This window comes from Topomyia yanbarensis, chromosome 3 (genome assembly GCF_030247195.1).
Source record: "Topomyia yanbarensis strain Yona2022 chromosome 3, ASM3024719v1, whole genome shotgun sequence".
In the NCBI taxonomy this organism is placed as follows: Eukaryota; Metazoa; Arthropoda; class Insecta; order Diptera; family Culicidae; genus Topomyia; species Topomyia yanbarensis.
Genome location: NC_080672.1, coordinates 423,974,257 through 424,001,408, shown reverse-complemented (window position 1 = coordinate 424,001,408; position 27,152 = coordinate 423,974,257). Strand labels below are relative to the sequence as shown.

The 27,152-nt window shown below is 36.1% G+C and overlaps 1 protein-coding gene across 5 annotated transcripts in view; it reads right to left on the bottom strand.

Annotated features, from left to right (window-relative positions):
- LOC131687479 (uncharacterized) overlaps nt 1–27,152 on the bottom strand; it is a 408,110-nt gene that overhangs the window by 293,563 nt on the left and 87,395 nt on the right. For all 5 annotated transcript variants that reach the window (XM_058971567.1, XM_058971566.1, XM_058971568.1 and 2 more), the window contains exon 2: nt 11,881–11,963. The gene's annotated coding sequence lies outside the window, so the exon portion shown is untranslated. The remainder of the gene's footprint in view (nt 1–11,880; nt 11,964–27,152) is intronic.

Here is a 27,152-nt window from a genome sequence, read left to right as displayed (position 1 = left end):
TGGAAACCCCTTGCATAATTCACATTACTCGTGTTTAAAATATCAAAAAATAAATCTCTGTCTGACAGAAAAATTCGATAGAAAATCACAAAAATCGTGAATGAGCTCCTGAAATCATGAATACCGTTTGACTATCGGCTGTGTATTTCCAAATCATGAACAAGAATCATAACAAAAACTAAACATGTTCAGGGAACAACAACAGTAACCTAACCAAACATTCGAATGTAACGCCGGGGCGAACTAGTTTTTTGTGGAAACACAAATAGTTTCATGAATACGAGGTTTCGTTAATCGTTAAGTTCACGAAATCGTGATCTTTTGATCATGAATTTATGAACGGATTCTCTCCGTTTGCAATTTCCTTTTTATTTTGGTCTTCTCTGGGTACTAGTGACTGTCCTGTTGTCCTGTTTTCATGGTAATTTGGGGCCTTTGAATTAGATCGGAAATCTGTGATAACTACTTTGTTATCGTCGACTATCTGTCATTCATCATTCATTTCATACGCAGCTTATTCCAACTAAACTGTCTTCGGGTAGTATTTCCTCAGCTTTGAAACCAGCGCTGTTTTTGGCGTAGAACCAACTATGCGCATTGGCAATTTTTAAATTTAAAAATAATCTGAAAGAAGCTATCCCTAATAAACATCTTATGATTCAAGAGCCTAACGACCTGTTCAGGGTATCATCCAAACAATATGTGGAATCGTAGGACTATATGGGTTGAAGTTCGTGTATAATATTTTTTATTAGGGATGCCTTTGAAATTACTGAAAAGCCGAATAATATTCCGTGTTGACTATGCCGTGAAGCCAATTTGTATACACCACACTCTAAGAGCAAAGGATAAAGTATCTAAAACTACTTAAGAGTAAAATCAATAATATTATTGCTGAAAAAGAAATAAAAATTGTATTTCATTATACCATCAATATGTTGATCAATCTTCTCGCTCATGGTCCGCTAGCTAAGATATAATATTTTTTTTCAAGCATTAAAGCATAGTTACAATGAATCACTACAGCAACCGTCAACAAAATCACGCACTCCTTGAAATAATTTTCGTTCATCAAAGATCATTTTCAAGCTGTGGTTTGTTGATTTAATAAGCATTAAATGGAAATCCAATACGAATCAAGCGAGTGTTAGTTGTTATTGACCAATAAAGGAGAACCGAATTTGTACTAATTGAATAACAGTTGAAACGTTCGCGATTTAGAGAAAATTTGAAGAGACGAGCTGCAGAAACCAAGGAACCTCCCCCGGTAGTCATGCGTCATTGCTCCATGGGATCATCGGTTGAAGTGTTATTTTTTTCACTTTCCTGGAATGCAATTTCATTATTCTTTATTATAGGCTTTAATTTGGAAAACTTACTCCAATATTATGTTATTCAAAATGTCACAGGTTTTCAAGAAAACTGATGTTCTGTATAGGAAAAAATCTAAAATGTTGTGATCACCTATGATTTGCTAATTCCTTTGATCCTTTAATCGTCTAAGTCTATAAGCTCTATTTATTTTATTTAGCTGATGTGAAAATTAATATTCCACGGGTTCAAACAATGGTATCCGCGGCTGCACAGAGAAAGGTATGTCAGCGATCTAAAGAATCGGAAATATTTCATTTTCATTCCTTGAAGGGAATTTAAAAAAAAATGAGAAGGTTAAAAAATTAATTTCGAATTTAAATTCATTCGACCATTTGCCTTTCGACCTTTAGTCTTTCGACCTTTTGTCATAGAGCCCAGCAGTTGAGTAGAAAAAACATTTTGCACCACGACATATTGTGATATTCCTCACATGATTTATTTGTTTAATGAGAGTATGGAAAAATCAATTGTGTATTTTGCCTTCTTTAAATCATGAGCTGTTCTTTTCAATTTTTAAAAATCTGTAATTGCTAAATTTGCACGTCTTATTCACAGATACATTCTAAAGAAGCGGTAGTGCCCTCAGAAAGGTGCCAGACTGAAGATCATTAGGACGCTAGACCAAATGGACACTAGGCGGAGTATTTAATGGAAACGAGAAAAGAGAAGCTGAAGTTTTGTTCTGCGGAGCTTCCATGACTTGTCGGCATGAGATAAATTTGCGTAACTCGAATATGCGAATATCTTGCTGCTTGATTGCCTGAAGAAAACAATTTTTTTGGTGTTTTCAAATTTGCGCTGGCGTTGTACCATACAAAGGCTGCTGGCATTATTCGGCTTCCTTGATCCACTTCGCACCGCCATACATTTATTATGCGGTTGAAGTTTCACCAAAGTGCCGGGGAAAGTATTTTACTATTTACGGTGAAGAACCACAATTTAACGTTTCAGAATACCGAATTATTTGTTCAATACCGTTGTAGAAGCGGCGGCCCCCTGCAAGCAAACCTGTAATCCACTCGTTTGTCCGAATTACTCAAACGTACTAGTTTAATCCTTCGGAACGGGAGCGGTGTCTGACTGCACTCGATTGGCAGCAATGGTAAATGGCAGCCTATTGGAAATTCGAATATTAAACAAGGGAGCCACATGTGAATTCCGTTTTCGCACAGATACTGTTGGTGTTTTCGAATGGTAGAGCCCAGAAAATGTAAATGCGTGTCAGAATTCTTCGTAGGCCTTCGCGCAGGAATTAAAATATAAATCAAATTTCATTTATATTTATTTATTTATTTACAATCAATTATTATCTTGATCTTGATTACGGAATTTCCAAAAATGAATTATAATTAGTCGATTCTCACGGTAAAGAGGGACAAGACTGTCCTTACCAGGAAACATGCTGGTAGACTTGAGTGATTCGTAGTTATGCTGCCTAAGCTCGACTTTTGCCAGCAGAAGACAAAAGATTTAAGGATTTCAAACCTGTTTCTAATGGCCCTGGCACTTCTAGTTTCCCGATCTGTATATTTCACATCGTTGCTCTCACTTAAGTAGTATGGCTCAAAATTTTTATAACTTTCCTGACTCAGTAAACTCTAGCTAATTGAATGTTATTAAAAAGTAAAAAAGAAAGTGTGACTACATGAGACGAAATAAAAAATAATAATGAACGACTTATACGTGTTCATATCGAAATCGTTTCAAACTTTAATAAGTGTCGTATTACTTTATAATGAACAAATAATCATGAGTTGTTTAAACATTGAAATGAAAAAAATACGAGCGTCTTGCAGGCCTCTTGCGAAAAAATTGAAAATGGCGGTTTAACGACTTTGAATATCCACCCTTCATTTGAAGTCATTGATGGTGTCACACAGTCAGGGTGCATGATATTTTAGCTTTGTATTTAAAGTATCATATCGCTGGCAGTCAATATCAGTCACTGATGCGCGTTCAATAGAAAGTTCAGTATAATGAGTGCTGGCTCAGTTTGTTCGCCTTTTAATTTCACGTGTTTTGAAACAGCAAAACTGAAAGTTTGCAGCGCGGGTCGCAAGGCCGCTTCTACACTAGCCGCCTGCGCATCCTACTCGATTACACAGAAGGCAGCTACCTTCCTCGGCTAAAATATTGTATGCAATTTCGTATATGATGAAACTGTATACAAGTAACTTTCGTACGCTTTAGTTATATTTCCACCTTCAAATAATATTCAACTTCGCAAACGAAAGGACGAATACTGCAATATTTCAAATCAACAACAAATTTTTGAATTGCTGTTTTTGGCTTATCTTTAATATATATCAAATATAACAAAATATGTATCCGACATAATTTTACATTCGGTAGGACATGTATGGTACAAAAGGAACGACTTTGGCCAAATATAGAAAAAAATTCAAAAAGCTGATTTATAAAATTATGATATTTTTCAATATTTTTGCTCATATATTACTTAAAACGTATCGAAAACTCGCAAAGTCTTCTACAATATACGCAAATTATCAGTTCTGATAGAAGTGTAATGTTTGAAGTGATAAATTTAACGAATATAAAAAAATCTTCGACAACTTGTCATAGTTTTAAACGTTGTAGAACTTTGTCAAAGATTCCAAACAATTAAAAAGCGATTTAAGATAGATAGCATAGCAGCGCCATCTATACAGTGAACATTCAAAGTAATTTACATAACCAAAAGAAGGCTTAAACCAAGATACTTTGTTTTAGAGAGCCTTACAAAAAATTACCAACCCAAACCGCAAGAGGTTTTGTCTCGCTAATTTCTCTTTCTGCACTGCGTTGAACTTTTGAACTGAAGTTATTGCAAGAAATCTGATTGTATTGCACTGGAGCAAAGCTGCCAGAAATACTTTCAGTTACAGGTGAAATTGAAATTTTGAAATATATAATCTGTCTTGAAATATTCTTGAAAACTAATATTTCTAAATAGTTGTAGACAATGAAATTGCCCATCAGAGCCTCACTTTTAGTAATATTTGAATGTCTATAGCAGTACCTAGTGGCAAAAATATGGAACAGTTTCAGTGCAAAACCTAAGTTTTCAAACAAAAAATCTTTAAAAACAAAATGTTGTTCTGGAACCTCCGACCGATTATTTTACTTTTGGTTGCAAATGAAAAAGAAAAGTCCATTCTTTCACATACTGAAGTTATAGGGACGCCGATTTTTTTCGAATAAAGTTGTTCTACCAAACACACCGTGTACTATATGCTACGATTAGGATTTGTTCAGAAAACTTTCGTAAAATGTACGATTTTTTTGTATATATGATGAGTCGTTCATAGTTCTATGGAAACGTTTTTGTTTTTATTGCAAGTTTATCGTAAAAACTACGAAATGACTTTTGTAGGCTTATTACAAACCTTTCATTAATCAAACGAATTTTTTACGAAAGTCTTTCCAATATTCATTTCGCGAACTAAAAACATGGCGAAACGAAAATTTGTGTAATTTTGAATATTTAGTGTACGTCGTACGTTATGATCCTTTAGGATCGATGTTTGATAAAATCGATTTTTTTTATTTAAAAAGATCGATTGATCTGCCAAAATAACATTTTTTTGAGCAAGATTTTTTCAAAATCGTAATATTTAATTATGCTTTCCTCCTTATTTTCTCATACATGGTCCGGCACCCGAAGTGAAACCAATTGAAGAGTCCATAAATTCGGTTTGGAAAATTATTTTTGTTTACTTTGAAGTACAGAATGCGCGAAAATGATAAAAAATTTAGTATCAATTCACTTTTGCGCGATATTATTACCATATACCTTGACTATGGCCTTCAGACGGTCAAAAAACGAATCACAAGCTGCCCGAATGTGACTTGCCGGTATTTTGACACACTCACGGATAATGGCTTGCTTCAGCGTCTCGGTGATTTTTTTACTTCGGACCTTGCTCTCCAAAATGGCCCAGAGTGAATAATTCATTGGATTCGCACCTGGTGAATTCGAGAGCCATTGTATAGTCGAAATGAAATTCGGGATTTTAGTTTTCAGCCATTTCTGGTTCACTCGTGCTTTGTGAGATGGTGCCGAGTCTTGTTGAAACGTCCCTGGTTTGCGACCGAAATGTTTGTTTGCCCACGGCTTCAAAGGCGTAGCGGGTGCTGCTTCCTGGTGGCCAACCGCTGATTCGAATTCTCATTTGAACGGTGGGTTAAGCAAACCCTATCGTTTTGAGAGTATTCTATTTAATTTCTCAATAAAAAAAAATCGCCAGGAAACACGATGTTCAGAATTTTATCGCTTTCGGCTAAGCGAAGCAATTCCGAACTAGAACTCCACCATAGTTCATTTTTTGCGTTCACTTTTGGCAAAATAACTTTTGTACGGTGGTAAACATCACTCGGAACTATCATTCAGCTAATTTATAAACAGTTGATGCCAGTGCGATAGCTGCGCGAACAGTCTGATGTTGGTTACACTTCAAATGACGGACCCTGTAATGGTAATGGTAAAGCTTCAATCGCAGTAAGCGGTGGGCCAGTATCGGATAGCGTACATACTGGGGCTCTTCGATGTAATAGTCGCTTAAAAACAACTTCCAGTATAAAAACCAGTTAAAAAATAATACGTTTGCAAGAAAACATTTAAGATAAAAAGTCGGTTAAAGAGATCTACATTGTAAGAACCTGACAATTTTTTTTTTGGTTTTATACCGAAGGTTTCTTTAAACTACTCACATTTCCACCAAGTCCGACGTTTACGCATGAAGTTTATATCCGAATTTAACTTTTAAAAACGTTGAAGAGTTCGTAGACACAACCGATCGTTACCAAATTGTATTTTTTTTTATTACGTCGACTACAGAAATGAAATTAACAGAGCCTAATTAAACGGAAAGTCAAAAGTTGCACCATTCTAATGTGGATGTCAGGTAGTCATTTCAACGTTCTTGTAGTAATACAAATCTTTACGGCGAATAACGACTTACGTTTCAATATGAGGTTCCATTTTCAAAATTTCGGAAGAAAAGTCATGTAAACTTTGATACTTTTATCTCTTTTGTTACACTTCATGGAATTGTTCAATTTCTTCACCATTTTGTCTAAAATATGTGTGACATGTGTGTCAATATGGTGCAGAAACCGAAAAATGATGTAAAAGTATTAAATAGTTCCGTTACAGTTTTTTTTTCTAATATTATTCGTATTAAGCTGTTTGGAGCGAACGGAGCATCTCCTCAAAGGGCTGTGGGTCACCGTGATGGAAATATTTGAGAACTGTGCACGGCTGGTGGATTGCGATTAATTTGTGTCGTTCCGTGTTACTAGAAGTAGCCATTATTTTTTCCCGATGGGTTAAAGGTACCATACACAAAGAAAAAAAAACCAAAACCGATATTATAGCACCGAGCTGCAAATTTTTAACTGAATAAATTGTAAAATCTGTCGAATGCTGCTGTTTTATCAGTACTAGAAGAGAAAACAACTGGACTGACTGCTTTCTTTAGTTTATATCACTTATTTATTTAATAACGACGTCAATTGTTGAGATGCGGCCGACTCCATGCACTGACTGCATAATTAAGTTATTTGATTTGTGCAGCTCCGTGCTAGTAACCGTGGCAAATTGGAAAAAAATCTCACACCCGATGAATATTGTCTTCCATTCTGAAGAATTGAATTTTGAAAATTATTCAGAAAAAAATTGAAATTTGAATATCTTTTATCAATCATGTTAGAATCTTATTCATTAGCAAAACAAGAGCTTAAACATAGAGGACAGAAATCAGCAGCCTTCATCGATCTTCGAATCCAGTGCATAACCCATCGATATCAACGTTAATATCCAAGGTTTCGGAGCCATCATAATAATCTTAAAGAATAATTTAAAAAAATTCCCATTCAAGTGTGAATATCATTATTATTGAATTAAAAGTACGAAGTATAGTCACGACGATCCAGTTATCTCACGGGCATTAGTTATTAATCTCTTTCTCTTTTACATAATAAAGTAATTTTTAGTTTAGTTTTAGTTATTTTCCAATTTATTATATAGGGAAGTACATGTACAGAAAATCCGAACGTATAGTAAGTATGCGGTGACTGAATATGTAGTCTTTCAGCTGTGCTAAGCACAATAAAACTTATTTCTTTAGCTAAACTGTATACATATGATGAAACTGTATACAAGTGAATGCCGTAAGCTTAAGGTACATTTCCACCTTCAAATAATATGCGACTTAGCGAATGGAAGTATGGACACCGTAATATTTGAAATCAACAACCACTGTGTAGAACCGAAGAATATTCCTTCATTACTGGAAAACCTCACTCATCTTGATCAACCAACGACAAACAGATAGACTATCACCAGTCTATTCCATATCGTTAAAATCGATTATTTTCCTTACTTATAGCACAGGCTTGGGTAGAAGTAGAAAGCAGTTTGCGCATATTGACCAGTTGCAAGTATAAATGTTTTCCTAAGGAAATCAATGAAAAGTCCTGAAAGGCTCGGAAAATCAGGAACATTATTTTCTGAAATGACTCGGAAGTCACAATAATGAACTAAAGAAGTAAAAAAAATAACAAGATGAAAGAAAAAAGCAAAGAAACAAAACAACAATAATGAATAAATGCTCCAATAAATATTTAAAGAAATTGTAAAATAAATAAAGAAAGAAAAAATAGAACAATAAACGAAATAAAGCAATAGAGTATTTCATGAATAAAGAAACAAAAAATAAAGGAATGAAAATCAGAAACCAATAAACACATATAAATAGAAGAAGGACCAAACAAATAAATCTACAAATAAGTGAAGAAAAGAAATATAAAAATTAAGAAGGAAAAATATTGAAAGTTCGAAACAAGTTTATTCACGATTATGCATTCTGAAATTGGCTTCGTTTCTATTTCATATTTACATATATGATGGCTGACCTGCTTCCTGTGGCCAATTGTGTTTACTGTGGCCAATTAAGAACCACTTCGGCACCGATTTGACACATTTCGATGCAAAAAGTGAACACCAGGAGAAATATACAGATGACCGTGAAACCGAGCACTATAAAATAAAAAGTTGGTTCACCGTCAATGATTGTTTCTTTTACTTCCATTACAAGCCTGGATTATTTGACATAACTTAGTAAAATTAGCTAGTGGTATTAAGTTGATTACCAATTGCTTTATTTGGTATGTCTGATGATGGGCTCAACTCGTAGCTTATAAGGTTGCATGCGATACAGTGAAACGCAAATAAACAAATATTTAAGCTACCTGGATGATGACCTTTAATGAATTTAAGCAGATCAATTTGCTCTTTACTTCGGCAAACATCGCCTGCAAAGCCACGGAACTATGAATCAATAATAATATCGGTAGTATTTGTGGTAATCGAAGAGCATTATAAGAGAGGAATTGGGCTGCCAGACTTGGACTTTTAATGAAATTTTGTAAACCTAAACTCATGAACAAAAGTAAATAGTCTTGATTCAATGAGAAAAATGGAATGATAAAAATCACGACAAGTTTATGTACCAGAAAACATCAAACGAAATCATGATGCTTTTTGCTTGATACAAAGATATTGTAGTAGCGAGTAAACCTTGGGACGTTTTGTATAGTCTACCAAAGACACAAACCTTAGGGATAAGTCAAATACTCTCCAAAACGCTGATACTCCCAGTTGCTCTGTAAAGACATGTGAAAAACCTGTTTTAATCCACCTAACGGTGCAATTGTGCCTTTCTCATTTCTTCAAACTATGACCATGACCGATTATGTTCAATATAATTGTGGAAATGTCTATTACATTCTTAACCCTAGACCGTTGCGCTTGCGTTTTCCACCCTTGAATGTTGCACTGGGGTATAAATGTACCCCACGCGTTCGATCGCATTTTTCACAGGTAAAAATGCAAACAAAAGAAATGTATAATACATCACTTTCTTCGTTTTTGAATTTCGAAAACAGCTGTGTAAGTGAAAGTAAGGAATTTATTGAATCAATGATACATAAATTGGTTTGAACAAAATAAAAAGTGAAAAATTAAAGGGTAGTGTACAAGACGCGACCGCAGTCACATTGAACATGCAGCATTATTAATGAACACTTTGCATGAAGTTATTTCATCGCATCAATACCACGCATGACGTTGTTGCATTTTTTGAAACCACACCGACGATAAATGTTTATATGCATTATTACATTATTGGATAAACAGTATTTACATTCTTAAAAAAATAAATCCCATGGGAATTGGAATATATTGGCTCGAATCGTTTTGTCGAGAGGGCCGGGGGAGTGGAAGGGTATGGGGGAGGGGATCAAGGGTAGGTAGGGTCAACCCTATATTATATCTTGCATTTGTGACTAAGGTAGTGAAAATTGGTTCAGTCATCACCGAAGAACTGATTCTGGTATATACCCGGAACCGTCGATAGTGGACAATATATTTAAAAAATTCTTGATTAGCCACCAGGGATCTAGGTGTGCTAATAATTTGGAGACTAGGCGAGTTCCCCGGAGGCATTAAGAACCGTCATAGGTGGCCAATGTGGTCAAATCAACTTTGATTGGTCATAAGTGATCTAGACCTGCAAATCCATGTTGTACCCATTTTAATAATTTAGACATCATGGTGTTACCAGTTTATATGAGAACTTGCTGTGTAACCGCACTTTCCAATCCGTAACTCTGGAACTGAAAGTCGGATGAACTAAAAATTCAATAGCAGCTTATGGGAGCGCTATACCTATCATTTCAAAATAAGTTTGTGTAAATTGGTTCAGTCATTTCTGAGAAAATTATGTAAGTTTAAATGACACACATACATTTCCGGTATACGGGGTCAATGAAGCGAATGCGAGTGTGAGGGTGGTCCGAGGGGGTTGATGAAGGGGTGAGGTGCAATTGTAAGGGAGAGAGGGGCGAACGATGCAGCACCCAGCTGCATATTATACCATCCATTTGAGACATAGTTTGAGAAAATCGGTTCAGTCATCACCTAAGAATAGATGTGACTTAAATTGTGGAATACGCCCGGATACTGGGATTTCCGGAATTGTCGATAGTGGACAACATATTCAAAGAATTTTTGATTTCCATTCAGTGATCTAGACCTGCGAATGGATGTATTAATTGTATTTAAATAGTTTTTGGCCTCTGAGGTATTACGATTGTAACGGTTTATATAGGAAATTCCATTGAAACCTTACCAACCAACCTGAAACTTCGGAACCAAAAGTCAGAGCCGAATGAAATTTAATAGCAGTTAATGGGATTACTGTATTTTAAATTTGAAATCAAGTTTGTAAAAATCGATCAAGAAATCGCTGGGAAATAGGTGTGACACTAATTTAGGAACTTGGCGAGTTTCCCGGGGGCCTCAAGATCCGTCATAGGTGGCCAATGTGGTCGAAGCTGCTTTGAATGATCATTAGTGATCTAGCAAATTCAAGTAATGTTGGACCCATTTTAATACGTATTACACTATTTGTACATCAGTCTATATGGGAATTTGCTGTGTGACCGCACTCTTCAATCCGTAACTCCGGAATCGGAAGTGGGATCAACTAAAAATTCAATAGCAGCTTATGGGAGCGTTATACCTTTCATTTAAAATTAAGTTTGTGAAAATCGGTTCGGCCATATCTGAGAAAATTGTGTGAGTTTAAATGACACACATACACACACATACATACACACACGCAGACATTTGCCGATCTCGACGAACTGAATCGAATGGTATATGACACTCGGCCCTCCGGGCTTCGGTTAAAAAGTCGATTTTTACAGTGATTGCATAGCCTTTCTTTATATGTGAAAGGCAAAAAGCTTCACTTTGCTTCACTTGTTTGAACGCATGAATCACAAGTTGTAATAAATGCACAATTGCATTGCACATATATGCTGCCAATGGAATAAACACTATGATAAAAACGGCAAACTATCTGACAAGTGACTATTTCCGGTAATAACTCCAGATTTATATAAACGTATAAAGATCCAACTTATTAATTTGTTATTTGTAATTTATTATATCACTACGAGCATTTATGAAGCACCGTTTCCATTACCACATGATTCAGTTCGCTTTACTCTTCACCCAAGCGTACCCGAAGATTGCAGTATATTTTCTATCTCGCTTTATGATTTTATTGTGCATTTTAGTATCATGCCAGACGGATCCCATAAAACGTTAATTCGTCTTGATTGTTTTGCGACTCAAGAAACGTGACATAAAAATCAAATTATTACCGGTTCGGTAGCGTTATTACCAGTTTATTCTCTCATCGTTCCTCATTGGTTATATAGCAGAGCGCGCTGCATACGAATGTGTAACGACCCCACCCCACTCGGAAGGGCGCATTCATGCAACCAACGCCCGAATGAACGAACGAACGGTGTTATATCGCTGCTCTGTTTGTGTATGACGAACCTCAAAACATCTACGTGTTTCTAGCTCGTTTTTATTTTCTATTTATACCTACAGCGAAAATTCTGCTGAAATTTATAATACACACAACATACCCGGTATTGGCAGCAGAATGAAGCACGTGCCCCTCTCGATTCGATAGGGATGAATTTTCACCCACAAGACCCGGTCCGCGTTTCTGCAAATAAAGAACAGGAAGGGAAAAAATATGATACTAATAATGCTCGTAATTCACGTTTGCCTTACATAAGCCCCATCATCTATTATGATTGCACTGGCTCCTCACGGACAACGACGCCGACGACGGAGGCTTCGCATGGGTGTGTGAAGTGAAAAGTGGCTGATTATTATCAGCTTCACCGCACCAAACCGCACCCACCTCGCAGCCTTTTGCAAGTGCTTAATACTAACAGCCGCCCGTCTCTTTGTTTTGTCCGTGTAGAAGCAGTCTAATATGGTCGCGTGCCCAGGCGATTAGTTTGAGGGCGAGATGGATGGAGATGAAAAAAATGGAGAACCTCGGCCGCGCGCAAAACAATGAAACGAAATTGAAAGCGACCTCCCCCCCTCCCTAGTCTGTCTGTGGGTCGACAGCAGCAGGCGCTGTCGGTATCTCTCGTTGGCACCCTCGTTGGTTTTAGCATATGCCTACTGTGAGTGGGAAAACTCAGCGGTAGGGTTAAACTGTGGGTTGTGGTGTGGAGAACTGGGAGAAAGTGTGAATGAAAATGAGAATAAATGGAAAATTATATGAGACGAAAGGTTCGTTGAAAAAGTATCATTTTTATCGTTCTTATAAACGATAGGTTTAAAATCTTTCAAAATTTGAAGATTTTTTTAGAGTGTCGTGTCTGAAGGACCGCCGGATCATATGACATTCGTGTATATGTAATTTGGTTTCCCAGCAAAATCGTTTAAGAATTATTAAAGCATCCGCTTGAAGGACATTTAACAAAAGAATTTTTCGAAAGAAAAGTATTTTTACTTTGTAGCTATAGTTTAGTTCATTACATTTTACTTGACAGTAGAACATGGAATAAAGTGTTCTTGGAATCAAATCGACTAATTTTGGGTTGTATTTTAAGGTAATTTATAAATGATTAAAAGATTCCATGGACCAACAGCAATGAGGGTTAAGCTAGGGATGCTATTGATTTCCAAGTACATATGAGCTAAATTTTGTGGTATAAACGTTCAGTTTCAGCAGTCTTTAAAATTATCCGACTGTTGAGTTTGAACTGTCGTGTCAAGGGACTGTTATTGTGAATTAAAAAATACTCATGAAGAAAGCCGTTCTAAAGCGTGCCCTATTTACTTTGGAAAGGGTAAGCCCGTGCGACCCAATTAATCGCACGATAGTTCCCATCATTATCGAGTGATACCACGAAAATAATCTAATGTATCCGACAGTTAAATTGACGCTTGAAAATGTAAAGCCGTTAACCGGAATTGAATATAGACTGAGAATACGGTCATTAAGCCATATGCTGTTGGAAGCCTTTTCAGATGAGGCAGAAAACGTCAGTGTACTTTCAATGTATCCGAATTCGTTTTTGTTTTAGCATTCAGCAAAATTAGCAACGGACTTTACTTGTCTTGAGAAAGACTAACACCAAAAGTCGAAAAGGTGAATAGGATAATAAGCAAACTTTCTTGATTTTGTGGACTAAGATAGACGACTTCATACATCTAAAATATATAAATGAAAATAAAAATTTCAAAGGTTACAATATATTCATTGAACTTCCTAAACCTTTAGACCCTTCATTATACAGAGATATTCAGGAAGTGTAGCTTTGTCGACGCTTGTATTGAATAAAAAGACAATAATGATATTCTTCATTCAAAGACTGTTTAGCATTATCGTCTCCGCTCCTTAATAGTTTTTTGAGATCGTTATGATTATTTTGATCGTCATATATGATTATGATTTGGAGCCATATCCGTATTTCATAATAATAATATGATATGGGAATCTGTGGACAGGCTGCGGGGGCTGCTAGCGGAAAAAAGCACTTTAATAACATTTAATGAAGAAATGAGTACTGAGGACACTAACAGAATAAGAATTTTGAGTAGATGGGCGAGCTGTGGATCCACCCTAGACGAGTCCAGTCCGATCTTCTTACAGTCAGGAGTGACCCACTGTACGATGCAATCCACTGCGTGATCGGGAGAATTTAAGTGGAAGATTAAGAACTTTCGGACTGGTTGGATATTCACATATCGTCGCTGTTGTGCTATCTTATGACATACGCCATTTTGGGGTAAACTGAGTTAGATATGCAGCATTACTAATCTGAAAATTCTCAAAAAAATGGCGTTTTCAGAATTTTGAAATTTTGCTTGGTTACTGAGGTATAGCGAAAAAAGTGATGAGAAATTGTCAGTTTTTTGCTTTAAATCACTGTATCTTGGGATTCGCTTAGGTAATGTAGAAGTTTTAGATGTTTTTATATGTAAAAATGTCTGAGGAATACAATGGTGATGAGAAATTGTCAGTTTTTTGCTTTAAATCACTGTATCTTGGGATTCGCTTAAGTAATGTAGAAGTTTTAGATGTTTTTATATGTAAAAATGTCTGAGGAACACAATGGAATAATAATTTTCAAAATAAAAATACATGTATTGCGAGAAATATGCAGTTTTACTTTTAAATTGGCAATATTTCATGTTTGGCAACACTGTAATTAAAAATTACTATTTTTCTAGATTGTTTGCTCAATTTCCTTCAAAATGAATCTCATCGATTATTTTTAGGCCGAATAAAGCCGAAGATATTAATAAAAGTTAATAATTGATGCTTTTTTTCTATGGAAAAGTTTTCCATGCACAATTATGACACGCCATACAAATTTTGTCATCAATACACGCCTACGACACGCGCGAGTGCGATTTTTGGTTACATTTATAGTGAAAACTCGCAACATAGTCAACCGAACTTCGTGATATTTGAGAGTTTAATACAGAATAGATAGAAGCATTAATTGTCTTCTTTGAATTGTTTTTATCATTTATAAGTTTCAAGATATTCAATCTCAAATTTTAAAAATCGTTTTTCTCAAAATGTGCAAAATGGCGCTTGTCATAAGATAGCACAACAGCGACGATATGCCATCAGCACAAGAACTGCCATAAACTCGAGTGTAATAACGATAATGCGATACCACATGTAAAATAATACTACGTGTTCTGTGCATCAATATCGAAAGTATCCCATTTTTGAATAGTAGAATCAAATTTTCATGATCTACTTGTAATTCTTAAAGGGTTCTTTGAATCGTCGCGGTGTCTGAGGACTGTATCGGCAATGAGCTATCCACATTCATTTGCGTTGTACACATATTTGTGAAGGTTGTAAAGAACTCATCAAAGTATGTTGTGCGTTTGACTGTCTTTGTTTATCTGTTTGTGTGATCGGAATAATCTTGGTAGATAAACTTTCTAAGACATATAATTTTTTTTCGTGAAAATTGATGAAACAAACCTTTTATCGTTATTTCAAAGAAATTAAAATTAAAATAATTAAAATAAGTTACAAATTGCTTGAAATTGTTGGCCGACACTCTTATACCATTCAACTCACTTCATTGAATTTGGAAAACGTGTGTATTCGTATGTGTGTATGTCTGTATGTACGTCAGTGTGAAGGTGTGTGACCAACAATTGCGCATCGGTTACTCGGAGTTGGCCGAACCGATTTTCTCCAAACAAATCTCAAATGGAAGGTATAATACGCAGTTGGGAGTAGTATCTCCCCCCCCCCCCACTTACTCTACCACCTCCACCTTTCGTTAGCACCCCCTCCCCCCCTTGGCCACCCTCGCACCCGCATTAGGGCATTGCAATTTTTTTTGAAATCTCAAAAGCCTCAAAAGGTATTTAACGGCTTTCTCAGTCTTAATACTCTAGGCAAACGATTTAATTTTAGATTTCCCGACGTTTCGGCCATTTTTGGTGGCCTTTTTCAAGGAAAAATCCAGTCTCTATTCTCTAGTTTCCCTTGAAAAAGGCCACCAAAATGGCCGAAACGTCGGGCAATCTAAAATTAAACCGTTTGCCTAGAGTATTAAGATTGAGAAAGCCGTTAAATATCTGTGAATATTCCGTAACCAGTCGACAAATACCCAATTATAACCTCAAAAGCCTCCTATTGTGACAAATAGTAAAGCAAGCTCAGATGCCAAATTTCATATCATTTGAACAATTTTAGACCTCCGCCCGCTTTGCTTGAAGTTTTTGACATTTATTCCATGGGAAAATACAGTGTGTCCCACATGTTTTTCTATTCAAGCATAACTGCACCAAATTTTAGCGTTTATTTTGAAGCTTAATGAACGATGTTTCTCGAAATTTAGAAGCCCTGGTGCGTTTTGTTCGTTTGTTATGGTAGTTTAAGTGAAAAAAGTGATGTGTCATATTTATCATATTTATAGGCATACCTTACTTTTTTGCCTTTCTCATATAGAAAGGTTATGCAATCACCTTGAACATCGTCAACCTAATCCCGGTCTAATTTTTTTGACTAATATAAGTTTTCTAGTTGAGTATAGTTGAGGGCATGCGGTGCGGGGTTACCACTCATCTCCCCTCGTCACACACCACCCTTCCCTAAACCCACCTTCCCTCATCAATTACCCATGGTGCTATCTTTCCATGATTTTACTATCGCTTTTTTCTGTCAGAGTAGCGGGATTAAAATTCATGATTTCAGGAACTTAGTCGCGATTTTTGTAATTTCTATTCACGTTAACGTGATATTTTAGTTATGAGTAGAGTGATTTAGGTTCATAATTTCAGGATCTTAGTCACGAGTTTAGATATGTTTGTCACGAGTTGTGTGATTTGTGTTCATGAATTCAGGTTCTTAGTCACGATTTGTGTAACTGCTGTTCATGTTATCGAAATATTTTATTTTAGAACTTACTTCCAAATTTGACACGAAGAGTAATATGACTAATGTTCATGGTATCAGCAGTTTTATCAAGGAATTCATAAATTCTCTTCGCCTAATTATGATCTATTATTTTTTGGTTTACTATCGGTTTTTTTTATTCAGAATAACGTCACAATATGAACTGGATAATAAAAATGCGACTGATTCACGATATCTTGCTCTGTGAATTGTATCACGCACACTTTTTAGGATTCTCAGCGCAGTTTTCGTTTTCTATCCAGACATCACCATTAATCTTATCAAACGAATAACGATGTTCGAGGTTCTAATAGTTTTTATTATATCTAATGCTCGTGTCTATTACTATGGTCGCTAGCAGTTGGGCATTTCATAAAACAGTGCATGGAATAAAAATGATTCCACGAATAATTCTCCAAATTTTGTGAACGAGTTCACGGGAAAATTTCATTATCATGTTGCATGAAATTGTAAATGATTAGCGATATCTTTTAAATATCACCAGCACGCAAAATATAATATAAATCCTGTACCAGGCGTCATGAACCAGTTCACAAATACATGAATAATATTTTATGATTTCGTGAACTATTTCATGAGCATGGATATTGGCTTCTGCCTAATATATTAGAGATAATGATTTACTTCACGAGAATTGAATGGATTAATGAATACATTTTTGAATTTCGTTAAATAGTTCACGAGAACATATCCAGAATATTTAGATTTTGTGAACTAAGGCTCCTATGAAATCTATGAAAATCATCATGAGTCAACCTTTGCTTTTATGAATGATGTTCATAAAGTTGTGAACTAGTTCGTGGACTGAAGATCGCATTAGAAATGACTTAGCGGAAACCGTGACTGGAAACTGTGACTGTTCACAAAACAAAAACAAATAGTTCCACTAAAATAAGCGTTATTCGGGCGTTACACAAGGGAAATTGAACATAATTATAAAACACATGATTTTTGTTCATGGTCCTGTTTTCATAACGTAAAAACTTGATTGTTCCAGGATTCAGGGCACTTTATTCGCGATTGTTGGAACAATTTTTTCCGTGATAAATGAGAAAGGCACAATTGCACCACTAGGTGGATTAAAACAGGTTTTTGAACATGTAAGCTAAGTAATCTATGTCTCGTGCATTGTTGCTTGATAGTCCCAGTTAGAGTTATCATAAAAAAAAATTCATTTTACAACTGAAGTCCCACTGGAACCAAAAGCAATTGAATGATTGCGCTGCACCGATTGAATGAGTGACAAAGCAAACACGCGAAACATTGATTTGAACAAGGTGGGCATGAATTGAAATTCGTTCCTTTTTTAACCATCCGGCAGTCGCACTAGTGCACTGAGTGCACGCTGCTCTGAAAAACTAGCGAAATCGTCTTAGGACACCAGCGGCTGCTCGTTCAGTGGGCCATGAGCGCGACTTCCGGAGGGTTAAGCTCATAAAGCTGAGGATGTTAATATTTTTAGTTTAGGGTCACGGTACTAACCATCAGCTATTATTCCTCAGGCTTTCTCTTTCTCTCTCTCTTCTCTGGCAATTTCTCTATTCATTTTCAAGTTGTGTTGTAAGATCTGCTACTAATGTGAAATATTTAAATGTTCTATTTAATTACATGTCCGTAGCGTAATTGTGTAATTTTGGGAAGGAAAACCCAACTTGTCTTAAGCTGTGTTCGTGGAAATATTTTGTGCTTTTTAGTGTAAAATAGAGGCAATTACTGAGATTAATTCTATACTACATCTTTCATAACAAAGAAAATACATCGTGAGAAAATGTGCAACATGTTTGTCTTATAAAGAAACTATAAGTAATTTATGATCAAAATCTTAAGATGAAAAGATATTTCATTGTGTGTGTTATTTGACGCAAAATAAATTTTTTTGCCAGAAATCTATGATCATAAAAGCATATTTTAATGCTAAAAAAACGGACGTCCAGTTTACTGATAATTATTTAGTGCAGTTCAAACACCAATAAAAACCAAAAACGAAAAGGTGATAATTGAATAGAATAAATATTTTATTTATTTTGGTAATTGCATCTTCATTATTAGTTTTATTTATTTTTATTCATGTGATTCATTTAATTACATTAGTTTATTTATTCCATTTATTCTATTTATTTTATCTCTTTATTTATTTTATTTTGCTCATTTATTTTATTCATGTGCCATATTTTATTCATTTAATTCTTTATTCGTTTTATTTTTGTAATTTGGTTCATATTATGTATTCATTAGTGACCAATCTTCCGCTGATTCAAATCAATGATTTATTTTGTTAATTCATTTTTCAATTACTACTATTACACGGTGATTTTCTACTTTCAAATGACGTAGTAAAGGTTGTAGATATTATCAAATTGATCGCAAAATAAAATAAGAAAAATGTTGTATACCCTCAAAATCTTGATTTATAGCAAAAAAACACTATTTTTCGGGACTTTAGGCACTAAAAATTTTCTACGCTGTCATTTGTAAGCCGATTTTCAATTCTTTTTTTAGTGTTTTGGAAAGGAGAGGAAATGATTTTTCCAATGGTAGGCTACATTATGTTCGTTTGTTAAAAATACTCTGCGGTTTAGGGACAACAATATGAAAGCAACCATTATTTTGCGATTTTTTCAAGAAAATTATGAAAAATTACTCAACATTCTTCTTAGGAAGTGTTTCTAGTCCAATAAGAATTTAGAAAGAACCTTTAATTCCGCATCTAACGACCTATTCATTATCAAAATCGGTTGAAAATTTAAGGAGTTATAATTTTTATTCCAAATTAGAAACTTGCTTGCAAGAACCCTTAAGGGGTTAGTAAGGCATTGTCGCGCAGTATAAAATTGTACAGTTACGTCTTCCGTAATTTTTCTAATTTTGACTTCAAAGTTCACACGTATACTTTTTACTATACGTAATGGAGCAAAAAAATCGATATTTTGAAAATTTCATATGGGACTGTCCCCTTAAAAGTTTATGCCAGCAAGTTTATAATCTGAAAAAAATTAATAACTCTACCATATTTTAACCGATATTAATGATAAATAGGTCGTTGGGTGCGGAATTAAATTGTCTCTTAGAAATGTCGTTAAAATAAAGACGCTTCTCAATAAAAATGTTGAGCAAATTTCCTATTTTTCATGACAAAATCGCAAAATAATGGTTGATTTCATATTGTTGTCCCAAAACCGCAGAGTATTTTTAACAAAAGATCATAATCTAGCACACTGTTTGTTCGGATACGGAACTAAATTTTTGTAGCAACCGATTGGTTTTACGGTAACGCTCAAACTGTAAATAACATTTATTATAAGCGGTATTCTGGATCACTTATGCAAAAATTACACTTACAAGAAGTAGTTTCTCCCTATTTTCCACGCTTCCTGATTGTCGTATCTACCGCTATATTGTTGTATTTTAGGTCAAGTTAGGGTGAGATACCTTAACTGCCGAATCGCAATTTCAGGTCGCCGTGAGGTTTGTATTCTCACAACTTGAGCTGTTTCGTTCTCCCTGTCGCAATCACACACAGTTTAATTTTATTATTTCCTTTATGTTCACTATCCAAAAGCTATACTTTTCCTTTCTACCGTAACTAATCTTTTTTGTTTTCTATCCATACACGCTAACTGTCAAACTTCTATGCACTGATTTTATGTTGCTTTAGAGCATCCCCAGTGGTGTCGCAACACTGTTAAAAATGTAATTTCTCTTTTTTCCAGAACACCCAAAAATTTGCAACATGACATCGTAGAAATTTATTTAGCGCCAAAATTATTTTTTTACTATAAATCAAGATTTTGTGGGTATACTAAATTTGTATTGTATTTGACCAGACCTACAACCTTTATCAGATCATTTAAAAAGTGCATTATTTTTTTAAATTTTGTAGCACTGCGTTATTATTGTTCACTGTTTTGTGAGTGAGTGAAAAATGTGAGTGCCTTAAAGGATTAGGTTTAGAGGTTTTGCGTTTCCGATCACTGTGTAATTGATAAAACTTCAATCAAGGTTGGGGATGAGGGCAAAAATGATGTGAAAATTTGAATTTAAATTCAAGATTTGTCACTTTCTGAAAGTGGAGGGATACCCTAGATAACAACCTTGTAGTTCTAGGTTTACCATAAAATGTGTCCATACAAAGCTTTTGTCAACAAGTTTTTTTTCTTTAGAACATGTATATTTTATGTATAGTGATTACAAATACAAAACAATGTTCAATAACCGGTTTAATTTACTTTTATTTCTTGGTCCATCTCACCTGTGCACAAATAAATACTTAATAAGCAAAGTTTCTTTAAAATTAGTGCACATTTAACATAGACACACTTGTTGAAAATGGCTCAGAATGATTTATAATTCAGCTAGCCCTTGCTAAGTAAAATAAAGTCATCTGGAGCGGCAGATTTGATGGACAACTTTATAATTATTTCAGATCAACCATATTTAGTACATGCCAAATTCACTAGTTCGATAACTTCGAATGTGACTGGGATGTTTTACCAATTACGGGAACATGGGGAGACTTGGCCAGGTTTTCAGCTAAAACTGCATAAATCTCCAAAAAAGCTTTCAATCCCCCAAAAATCATTCAGATATAATGCGCAAAGTTATTGCGCGTCTTCATGATTTTTTGCAGATTTAATTTAATTTTGGAAAAGTTACAAAAGTTTTTCTGTGATCGTTTTTTCTGGTCAAGTCTCCCCATTGCGGGGAGACTTGACCAAGGCGTGGGGAGACTTGACCAAGAGAATTTTGAAAAATCAGAACAAAAAATAATGACATAAAACATACTGTAATTATTTTTTTTCCTTATTGTCGAGATCCTTAGGTAGCAGTAAAATATATAAAAGAGTTGCATTTGATAAATTTTGATTTTTTTAAATGCATTTCTTTTTAAGGATTAACTGTACTGCTTGCATTGCATGTTCACACGTCACGAAATCAGTCCTACTATTGCTAACTTTGCTTACAAATTTTAAAATATAAAGACTTATGTTTGGAGTAGGATTTTTTATGGCGTGATTAACATTAACAGTAGATACCAAAGCATAATAAATATTAGGAATTTTGTATCTTTCTTCAGCTGATCGCCACTTGGTCAAGTCTCCCCATAAAATCTTGGTCAATTCTCCCCAACATTAGTTATTACGTTCAATTTCATGCGAATTCTAGTAATAACTATTCCAATGTTCCAGTTTATGTAAAATCATTTCACTGTTTTACAAGGATTAAGATAGTATATTAGTCCTTTAATAGTAATTAGTAGTCGAGTACATATGTCCATACAAAGTTTGATAAAAAATTACATCATTTAATGCAAATTTATTAATCACGTAATATTTTCTGCAAGGAAAGGATTTTTTACTCCAAACTTTCAAAATTACCTTAAGGGATCGAAACAAGCATAAAAATATTTTTGAAAAAAAATTAAGAATCGAATAGAAGACGCCATAGCCGAAAATAGAATTTTGCGCTTGGTCAAGTCTCCCCATGTTCCCCTACACAACCTTAAACAGTATCTTACAAGTAAGATCAAAATCAAGCTCCTGAATGAACTAGAGACGAGCCTGAACTAGCCTAATCTCAGATATTGAAATTAATAGATTTGATGTTCCACAAAATGAGTGGAGAACCTATCAGGACCGTTTTAAATACTTAAATTCTCAAACTTCTTTTCAAATAAATAGCAACCAAGACCCCAAATTATATAATAAATCGTGCGCAAAGGGGTTAATCTAACCTCCGTGAAAGATTTTTCAATGTATTTTTAACAATAGCCGCTTCGAATAATGAACAAGTCAAATTTCGTAATATGTACTTTGATGAATTAATGGTCGCCTTTTCTCGAAAAAAAAAACCTCTGCACCATAACAGTGCCGACTGTATTGCTTGTCGAAAATTATCTTCGTGCTAACATGCTCCATAAAATTTTTACGACCTTCCATAGGTTATACATCTTCCGCTGGTCGGTGTTTGCCGATTTATTTTATTTTTCTCCCCCGCTGGTACGTATTTGCACAAAGATTTTCCACCACGATAGGACTCCACAAGAAGAGAGTTAGATGAAAAAAAAACTCCTAACACAACATACCGAAGCGAGTGCCCGGCCCGGCGGGACACGCGATATCTCGTTCGCCTAGCAGTCAACAAGCGACTAGTAACCGGTGTAGCTAACAACCGACCACCGAACGACGAACTAACCAGCAGCGGCCGGAACGAACTTATTGCCCTATTGTTGGCCGTCGCCATGTCGAACAAGGGTGGTCCCTCTCCGTCCCCGCTCGTTTTCGTAGCGATATATCCGTAATAAAAAGTAAGTAGATTTATTGCACTTTCTTCACTTGGTGGACCACAAATGATCCGCAAAATGTACTCTCGGTTTCGTGTACCGGTACCGGTACGTATAGGTGTTGGACCGAAACGAAATGGTTTTTCGGGGTTTGATTGGTTGTCCTTTGTGCGATAAATCAGACAGGCGAAACACTTTCATTGTTCGTTGTTTTTTAAATTATTCCGTCGAAAAGTTCCAATCAGTTTAATCACATTTGAATGGCCGTGTCTCTGTACGTATAATAACCAAAACTGTCACAGCTGAAACGGCGTGAATGGGAACAAAGTAGGCTAAAAACATCGTTAGCAGATACGATCAAGCTTACTATTTTTTTCTGTGATTTCATCGTCCAAACACTTAGCGTGCATCTTACCACAATCCGAACCATCCCACAGCCAGCGAAACCAAAATAGTTCTTTCGTTAGGGGCGGGCTAACAGCTTTAATCGCCACTGACCTGACCACTCCAGCAACCCATATTCAACGATACGATCGGAGAGCTCACGGTTGCAACGCAATGGATTGCGATGAGCACATCGCGCTTTCACGAGATGCCGGGAAAATTCCACCAGGTTAAACGACCATCAAAACTGGAGCACGAAAGATGATACCTTCGAGCGTGAAGAGTCACACGAACTAACGCCGCTGGAGAAAGGTTTGAAAAGCGTTGCTGAAGTTAATGTATCTACATAGCAGCAGCAGCAAACTGCCTTCACGATTTGTGGCGATCGCAGCCCCGCATCTGGACACTGAATGGCCAGTTAGCTAGCTTATGCGGCAAGCTTTAGTGAGCTTTCCAATCCGTTTTCAGTCGAACTGTGGGAAATTATAAGCTATTAAATTGGAACGACTCCATTCAAACCACGGCGCTCGCCAGATTGATGCTAGAACTAATGAGATTATTTAAGTTGTCCGGTGGCTGGAATCGAAGCCACTGCACTGGATCAACCAGAGCAGAGCGAAAAAAACAGTCGACCGAAGAGATGGTTTCATTCCAGGCGTTCGAATGCAGGTGACATTTTTCAATTTATTATCACAATTTGAGAGTAATGAGTTCACTAACCCCCTACAGTTCGATTAATTGAAATTACCACGATGGTCTCACTCGGTGTCACAAACCCATTTATTTAGTGCCAGGCTATCTACGCTGAAAAATGATCGTGAGTCGTTAAAGTGTAAACCTGTTAGCACTATCGGTATGTATTGCCCCATGAATTAGCGCCTGTTAAAGCCCATTCATTTCCAGTTTCAAAACCACCTCTTACTGCTGATGGGCTTTTCCACCAAAGTCCAACAAATCACACATTTTAAGTTTGCCCTTCTTGACCAATTCAAGTGTCTATACGTCGTACGTACGTACCGTCGGATCCCTCGCTGTGCGACTGGCTAATGCTAAATCGTTAGCTGTTAGCATAATCATCATCCGAGCAGGCCAGAGAGAGAGAGCCAACCTCACACATGGCTGCTGGCACGAGGCCCTGTTCAAGTACCCCCGCCTGCTAGGATGTAAATATATGTACATCAGGTCTCTTCAAGCGTTAGCCGCGGCGGCGCAAGCAGAAAAAACAGCGTCGCAACACTATTGGTGAGGCTGCATTCGAGTTCGACGAGCAGCAAAGAGAGATTGAAGCGGCGCGGCAACTGCAAGCACCTCTAACTATGCTGCAATATGTTCGACTGACGCGCGATGGCTGCAACTTCCACCTCGAGTGTGTGTGTGTCAGTGTGTGTATATTGACAGTGATAAATGCTATTGACATTTGTAATTCCTGTCATCGATCGAGAAGCTGCTATCCAAACATGTTTTCTCTACGGCGGCGGGCTGGCGGACGGACGTGTAGAGATGGTAGGTGTTCTGGGACGCAGCAATGCTGCAACGGGGACACACTACCATATCAGGTACCGTACATGGGTTTCGTGAGGGAATTAGTCTTAATTGAAAGTGGTTTTCACTTTTAGCAATGACATCGATTAGATTGTGGTAAAATGAAAGTTTTTTTTTGCATTCTATCGGAGACTCGTATTCGAGGGTGTTGCCTTTTTTTCAAACCTGTAAAAGCTAAGAGTGAATTGTCGTCCGAGATGCTAGCGATTGATGTTTCATTTCCCAAAGTTATTTTTAGGCGGATTTGACAATAAGCATTTCTGCAAACATTTCTTCACATAAATACTTTGATTTTTAGTGCCAACTGTAACGAAAATTTTGCTTTTCTGCCCAAATGCGAAAATCGCTTGCCAAACTAAGTATTTTTTCGGACACTTTTACTACTCAAACTTTACCTGAACCATTCCTTTTCCTGTACTTGTGTAAAACTGTTGACCTGGGAGTTGCTTAAAATTCTCCTTCACGTGTGTTTCATCGTATATTGCGACACAATTAAACATTGTAGACAATGTCGTGAATAATTTGCTATATTCCCTCTTATGTTTCCCTTTCGGTACGACGAACGAAAAAAAAAGAATAATTAATTACAGTAATTGGCTCCCTTCGAATGCATTGAATGAATATCCTTGACGAAAATTTGTTCTCACACGATATGAATAATGTTTTACGAAAATTACCTTTAGTAAATTTCGAACAGAGGTGCCTTGTCTCATCCTTCACGGCAAGTGCATTGCTTTTGCTGCCTAGGCTATAAATTCTACAAACGCCTTTTCGCAGAATCAGGCAGATTCTTCAACAAATTGAATTTGATTCTGTCAACCTCGAAGCGTTATTCCTGCATGACACGAGAGCAAGTGAGCAAGTCCACCATCGAAAACGGTAGTTCTTTCGCAATATAGTGAGAAAACGCGACGCGATAAATCTTCTGTGGCTGGGCAGACTTCCTTGAAGAAGTTGAAAAACCAGAATATTTCACGCTTTCGTTAGGACTGTTTCGGTTTCGTACACGTCGGTTAGTGCCCCAAAGAGCGTTCATCGATGTTTCTTTCGAAAGCTCACCGACGAACCGGCGCCAATATCAGCGTTTTTTTGGTATTCATCAAGCTTTTCGTTGTATTTTCTAACGTTGCGTACTTCCTAAAGTTGTCAGAAGTTTGCGTTATTTCACCAGTGCTCAAAATAATCATATTAAAGTAGTCACAAAGCTGGAATGAGGCAGATCGATTATCATCATGAAGAAGCAGCGGGAAGGAGTTCCGTAATATCCTAAAGCCGTCGATGGCCAGCTGAGGTTCTAAGGTGAATGTATGTGAAAGAAATGTATAGGTATTCGCCTTTAAGGGGTTCTATACAAAGTTGGAACTCAAAAAATCGAAAAAAAATTTCATTGAATATTCTTAAAGTACATACTTTTAAAAATATCTGTGCGAAATTTCATCCAGATCGGAGCACTAGATTTTAAATTACAGCCGTTTGCAGCGCGCTGGTTCTTTTACGAATGAAGTGGAAACAAAACTTTAAACGCAATCATCTCGGAATGAAGTTTTTCGAAAAGTGCAGTTGCGGTGAACGTGATATCTCAAAAACTATTCATCCGATTTAAAAAAAAAATTGAATTGTTTGAATTTACATTCTCGTGTACTTGAACGGTTCCTTTTTCATCAAAAAAATTTCGATTCTTTGCAGTGAATTTTTGATTAAAATTTTGAACACCACAAATCTCAATTTTTTGGTCAACATATTTTTTTGCAAGAATTTTTTTTTTATTGGGAAACCGATCCGTTGAATTTTTTTTCTTCAATATATTTTTTGAGTTTTTGGATTTCTGTTGAGCGGTTCGGCTGGGAGAGCATTCACCGCAAACCTCTGCCAAAAACATGCTTCGGGGGATGGGCCATAACACCGACAAGTTTGAATATTTTTTTTAATTAAAATTGTTTTTTCTATCTTTTATAGTGCTACCAACGAACAGCATTTCGCTTTTTCAAATAAAATTTGCATAAAACACTTTAAAAAAATCACGAACTTGGCTGAATTTTTCGCCGCAATTTTGTATATAACCCCTTAATTCTAATTTGGCAAGCGGCAGTTTCAATATCTGGTATCGCAGGGATAACTATTCGATTGAAAGAATAGATCTTTTTGATCCCCAAACTTACTCCTCCGCACAGTGTTGTGACAAAATTATAAAAATTGGTTTATGTGGCAAAGAGTTGGACTTTAAC